This window comes from Aegilops tauschii, unplaced genomic scaffold, assembly GCF_002575655.3.
Source record: "Aegilops tauschii subsp. strangulata cultivar AL8/78 unplaced genomic scaffold, Aet v6.0 ptg000530l_obj, whole genome shotgun sequence".
In the NCBI taxonomy this organism is placed as follows: Eukaryota; Viridiplantae; Streptophyta; class Magnoliopsida; order Poales; family Poaceae; genus Aegilops; species Aegilops tauschii.
In genome coordinates this window covers 4565-10716 of record NW_027332768.1, presented here as the reverse complement: position 1 = coordinate 10716, position 6152 = coordinate 4565, and the positions used below count along the sequence as shown (strand labels likewise).

The 6152-nt window shown below is 43.8% G+C and overlaps 1 non-coding gene across 1 annotated transcript; it reads left to right on the top strand.

Annotated features, from left to right (window-relative positions):
• Nucleotides 1–1008: 1008 nt before the first annotated feature.
• Nucleotides 1009–1079, top strand: TRNAC-GCA (transfer RNA cysteine (anticodon GCA)). The gene has a single exon. It is a non-coding gene; the product is annotated as a tRNA-Cys (tRNA).
• Nucleotides 1080–6152: the final 5073 nt, after the last annotated feature.

Genomic DNA, 6152 nt, shown 5'->3' with positions numbered 1-6152 from the left:
CTGTTCGGACACTCATAGACAAGTGAACTCCAATCCAGGATCCCTCGAAAAGTGAAGTGAACTAGCCAGGTAGAACAGTCAGGTTAGGAAAAGAGTCTTTCATGTCAAGGTGAACATAGACAGACAAGGTTAGTTTGTTTTCCTTAATTCTCAGAGAAAAGACTCGTTGCTGGAACCGAGAGCACTGGCGATTGCTTTCTTTCTGACCTTCAGCCGAGAAATTCCATACCTTCCACCGACTTCTTTTGTGTGTGGCCAGAACGTGATGCTTTCCAATGCCGAGTACTTTTCTTAACAATGTATGAAGCCCGTAAAACCGAAATCGATCCAAATCCACGACCTTGACGATCGAGGAAAAAGGGTATGTATTATTATGGTGTGAGCCTTCTTTCTTTTTGGCCTTAGATTATCATAAGCGAGGAATGGTGCGTGCTAGCCTTCAGACTATACTTTATTGTAGGGAAAGGGAAAAAATGGAGAATATCTTTAAGAACCCTAGAAAGAATTTCACTTGGAGCAACAGGGGTCAGGTCACACTATATCAATATCATAATTCTCTTTTTTTTAATTGATACTGATTAGCCGTAAATCAATTTGATTTTGTTATGCCATTAAGGAAACACTATTTGGGATACAATACCCATTTTAGAACCGTTCACTACTAACAAATAGAAAATATCAAAATAACAAATAATAACAAATAATATAGTTAATGGTTCCAATTTTTCCTAAATTTGGCAGTCTGTGACTGGAAATCCTTTCTCTTTTCAATAGAAAGAGAAGGTATTTAAGCAATGTGTGTTTTGAGATACAATCAATCGAAGAGAATAAAACTGGGTCCAATAAAAAACAGGAATGAATTTATTAAAAGGGATTGGAAAGGGATAAGTACAAAGGGATTCAACGATCTACAAAAAATCAAAAAGGGTTTAATAATCCCCTCCTACGAATAAAAATTAGTAAAATAATGTGGATGAATAAGATTTTGCTCGATTTTGGATCGGATTTGGCGGCATGGCCAAGCGGTAAGGCAGGGGACTGCAAATCCTTTATCCCCAGTTCAAATCTGGGTGTCGCCTGACCAAAAAAATACTTAGGATTTCTTATTGTACTGATTGAACTCGACAAATTCTTGCCCTGCATAAGCAAAGGAAAAGAACTAGGCCTGTCGATACTGGATTTTACCATAGTTCTAGTTCTAAAAAAGACTGTCAATTTCTTCTTAAAAATAGGGCTCTGGCAGGGTTCTGGGTAGTGGCCCAAACCGATACCAATAGGGATGAGGGATATATACTTATGAATTTCAGAATTGATTCTATTCCGCAATTCATAACTACGAAAGTAAGAGGTCGGAAATCTTGGTATCCAAAGGTCCCTAAAGGACATTCCTTTTTTGCTCCTAGGATTGAAGAAGAGATTATACGAAAGACTATCAAGACTTCCTAATTATCTGACACTACCTACACTAAAGTAAGGTCTACTGACTCTGTCTGGAATTAGATTGGATAGGCTGATGGGAAATTTAGGAGTTGTGGAAAGAAGAGACTTTCTTTCCATACTTACGAGAGACTCCGAGTACTCAAACATTCAATCAGGATGGTCGGTTAGCTCTTATCTTTTAGAATAACTTAGTAAAAAAAAAGTAAAAGTAATAAAAAAAATGAATCTCCTAACTCGGTAGCCCATGAGGTTCCAATGGTTAGTTTTGGATTTTTTCAGGCAAGAAAGCAAAGAAGAAGGGAGGATTCTCTATTACCAACTTCCCCCATTGTCCTGTCCTCATTGGTCATTCATCTTTCCCGATCTAGTGCCATCGTTCTTCAAGGTGCCGGAGGGTTTGAAGCATACCTACTACCCCTCCCCTGAGCTTAGTTCAGAGTTGCCTCAGCGCGCTCGAGTAATAACTGGGAAAATCAAGGCTGGACAGGTCTTCGAGCCAACTTCAGGAAGAAATGCAAGTGAAAGAGAATGCTCTCGAGGGCGCAGGAGTCTTTTTCTGTCTTTCTTATTTGAAATCCAAATCGAAATGCCTCAACTTGATAAATTGACTTATTTCTCACAATTCTTCTGGTTATGTCTTCTCCTCTTTGTTGGAAGATGAGTACACATCGGGTAATCCGCCCACGAGAGCCCAATCACAAGAGGCTCATACAGAAAGCAATCAGCCCATAGCCCAATATCGAGACCACAGCCTATTATTCAAACCACAAAGGATCCGTCTTTCATCGTCCAATCTTCTCGATCGAACATATTGACATCAATACTCCTTTCCATGGCCATTCACGGCCCGCGAAGATCAACCACTCGTGCCCGAGATCACTATCCAATCAAAAACCAGACTTCCAAGATCCATCTCACTCAGACCCTTTTGAATGTAGCGGATAACAACGGAGTGGGGCTATCGAATTGATATGTATTCGAATCTTAGGAGCTGGTAATCACTGATATGCTCATATTGGTGACGTTATTGTTGCTGTAATCAAAGAAGCAGTGCCCAAAATGCCTCTAGAAAGATCAGACAGAAGTAAGACGAGCTGTAATTGTACGTACATGTAAAGAACTCAAACGTGACAACGGTATGATAATACGATATGATGACGGTTGTCATTGATCAAGAAGGAAATCCAAAAGGAACTCGAGTTTTTGGTGCGATCGCTCGGGAATTGAGACTTATGAATTTCACTAAAAGAGTCTCATGAGCTCCTGAGGTATTAAAAATACTAGTAGTAGAGACTATGATATAGTAGGGTATCAGAATATAGATCAATTAGTAGATTGTGTCTGACGCATATACATGAAAAAAAAGAATAATTAGATAATAATAAGAATAAGAATTCGAATCTTAATAAAAGGAAGGGTTCGAATAGCATCTACTAATATTACCGAAAACTTTGTGAAAATACTTCTACGAGAAGGTTTTATTGAAAACGTTCGAAAACCATAGGGAAAGTAACAAATCTTTCTTGGCACGTGCCCCTGCTCCTGGTCTTCGAACTAGTCATTAATGGTCGGCAACATAGGTACCCTTTTTCGGTATGCGTTGCGAACACTTTCATTTTTAGCGTCTCATCTTCTCTGGAGAAGCTCAAATCGAACGGATAGAGCAGATGGTCCAACTACAGAACTTCTTCTTTTTCATTACTTCCATGGTCGTGCCCCGTGGCACGGCAGCACCCGTACTATTGAAATGGTTCGTCAGTAGAGATGTTCCCACTGGTGCCTCTTCTTCCAATGGTACTATAATTCCTATTCCTATCCCTTTATTCCCTTTTTTGGTCTATCTACATTTAAGGAAATTCATACGCTCCATGGACAGAGCAAAAAGTGGAGTGTTGGTCAAAGCAAGCCGCCCTATTCTATTACCAGACAAAATGGAGAGAAGCTCATCCGCTAGAAATGCTTTATTTCGTTTCGTTCCCGTTCTTCATTTCCTTATTATCGAATCCATGGGGGACTTGTCATATTTAGAATCTTTCTGCGGTCTGCTCTGTTTACAATTCTTTCGTACTCTCTTCTCTTTACCACGCGATAGGTCAGCGAAGCGTGAGCGGGCGCTCCGAAGTAAAGGCCAAACACTTCGGCCTAAGGGGAATGAGCAACAAAATGACAAGATGAGGTGCCCCGGGCACCCCCATATAGAAAGAAGGGTCGAAGGTTTTGGGCCTGTAGCTTTCCCCGCCCCCCCCTCGTCGAGTGGTGCTTGTTTGGGGGGTGTGCCACCAGAAAGCGGGCTTGAAGCTCTCGCCTTACCAACGAGCCGACTGCTGATGGCTGTTGGTCACGACTACTACAAAAAAGTGAAGATGAATCTTTCTATTTCACATGGAGGAGTGTGCATCTTTATGTTGGGTGTTCTTCTGTCGTGCGACCCGATGGCTTATGTGCGACCTGTGGCCCACGCCTCCTATTCTATTTGTTCAGGGCGGGCGGCGTGAACTCTGATTCGATCCGGGTATTCAATCCCGCCGCTGAGATGCTCAGTTGACTCCTTAACCTTGATAGGAAGATGGCTTATTCCAAAATTCGTGCATAAGGGTAAGGAACTTTGGATGAATTAATGCGAATGGGTGTAAGCCTCGCTGCTCGGAAACACCCAGTGCTGACCACACTGAGAGACACGAAAGCGCAGGTAATGCCAGTTGGCGAAGTGGCGTTAAGCATCCCTAGCGGTACGCAAAGAGAGGTCGTGATGATATCATCTACGTCCGTACCGCTCCTCGTGGAGTAGATCCCGCATCCAACCAACCCTTTTTTGACCAGGGAACGGGAGAATTCCCACTACCGCTGGCAGGCCAGCCGGGCCGTGAGCGCGGTGGGAACGGGCTTCCCAAAAAGCGAGCCCCGGCCCGGGTCAGCATAGAATGGGGGGGACGGCCCTAATGTTGTGTTGGCCGGGTTGCGGGCGGATAAAAGCGGACGTGGGGACTCGGGTCGGGGCACAGCGTAACTAAGAGAGCCATTCCATTTAGGGCGAGACAGAATGGGCGGGCACAAGTGGTCTGGTGTCCGAGCCGATTGGTCAGACGACGACTACTGCACATATTATATTAGCCGCCTATCCCGGAATGGACTGGGATGGAATAGAAAGAACGCGAAGCAGCAAGCAAGGGATGAGCGCTTTGTTGCGCCTGCGCATACGTTTTCTTGCTGGGTCGGTTTGTTTTTGGGGGGTGGGGCAATAAGCTTGCTTCTTCACAAGCTTATCCCCGCCCCCTTTCCTGTCCGTCCCGACCGGCAGCAGTTGGGTCTCCCCATCTCTCCTCAACTTCCCCGGTCTTCGGCCCGAGCTGTATGAGGCAGAAACTCGTCCCACGTACGGTTCGGAGGCCGAGCCCCACCCCTGCAATAATGGTGCGGCTTAGGTCAACTAATACGAATAAGATACAGTTCACTCAACGATTGCCCTTGGGTCCCGAACTCCATATGGGGAAGGAACGTTGTTGTTTGCGAGGTCTCGATCATTTACATGGACCCACTTCTCATTCCATTTGTGGGAATTTGATGATTTATAAACCGTCCCCAACGAGCGAAAGGTTCATGTTTGAACATGATGAATCACTTCGTGCCGACCTGTTGCCCATAAACTTTCCTGCCTCATATGAGAATGGAAAACTGGAAGATTTTCTGCATCGGTGGATGAAGAATCACGAACATAAGAATTTCTGGTTTAGCATGTTCCCAGAAAGAAGATACTTTTTTTCCATTCGAGAAACGAGGAGCACGACTGAAGTGGCTATACATACAAATCCATTTACGGATCTATATGCTCCGATTGGAACTGGAAGTTCCAGAACTGGCGGCTGGTATACCACCATAATGAAATTGCCTTTTATTTTTAGTATTCGGATAGGATTTCTGTTGGCTTCATCGGGAGGCTCGCGTAGTTTGTTACGTCAACTCCAAAAGGATAAGTTGCATTGGAATCGAGAAAGTTTCGTTCATAATTGCATAAAAGGAGTCAAAATAGTGGCTGCGGCGCGTCGAGGGTCAACCTTTGATATCGAATAACCTTTCGAGCCTTCCCCAATGGATCTCTATCCTCCTTTGAAACCAATAGAAGTTCACTGACCATCCCTGTCAAACATAACCCAAGGTAGGATCGAGAGGAGAAGAATAGGACTCTTGCTAGTATCATAACCTCTCGATGGGAGAATGAAACCATTAGATTAGTGGAAAGAAGAAAGAATGGGAAGATTTGAGACGAACCACATTTCCAAGAGATTGATGTCTACTCCGTGTCCTGTAACCTTGAATCTAGTGGAAAAAGAAAAAGCTAGTTCCACTTCAACGCTGTTATCTGCATCGGGCGATACTCCTTCAACGAGAGTGAGTCGCTTAACACGGAACCACTTTCAGAAGCTTTATTGAGTTTTGATAGTTGCGAAGATCCGAGTCCAGCTACTTACGAAGAAGGGCAGACTACCCTATTCCCATCCCTACAGACAGACTAGCTAAGCGTGGTAGTTGAGTGAACGGGCTATCAAAAAAGGTCTCGTTTTATCCTCTATCGAGGCAGGATAGTATTATTATACCTAAAAGAAGGGTTCTAAAACAGTTTAGAGAACTAATCTGGGTCTATTAGCCACTGGTATCTAAGTGGTACTCCCATGCCAGCGATAATAATATCATCATATACCTCGCCAGGAGGTACT